The following is a 449-nucleotide window of genomic DNA, read 5'->3' as shown; positions in this document are numbered from 1 at the left end:
ATTTTTCTAAGAGGCTTCCACTTTCTTGACCCACTCAGCTATCTTATACACTCCTTCTGAATGATCTTTATAAGCATAGTGGTCAGCTTTTATTCTAGGGGAAATGCTGCCCTGTAAGGCATTTGCAGCCCCTCATTTCACCCAATCCTGCATCCTCTGCTGCCATTTCTTGCCTGGCATAGTCTCTTCCCCAGTGCAGATTTTCCTGACCCTACATCACTCACCTCTGCACATCCTGTCCTTGTTTCCTCAGTTCCCTTCCTACTTCTTGCCTGGAAAACTGCCATTTGTCATGGGTGTCCTCAGCCCACATCTTAAAGCTGTCTTTCTAGCTTCAATCTATTTCTATCGTACTTTTCATCATTTTGTCATGTGACATTAGAAGTTTATTTACAGTCGCGGGCCCTTCCGGGCTCTGCGTGTCCCCCCGGGGCCCTGCTAAGCCGGCG

This window comes from Tupaia chinensis, unplaced genomic scaffold, assembly GCF_000334495.1.
Source record: "Tupaia chinensis unplaced genomic scaffold, TupChi_1.0 Scaffold147500_1, whole genome shotgun sequence".
NCBI classification, from domain to species: Eukaryota; Metazoa; Chordata; class Mammalia; order Scandentia; family Tupaiidae; genus Tupaia; species Tupaia belangeri.
Note: the sequence above shows the minus strand (reverse complement) of the source record.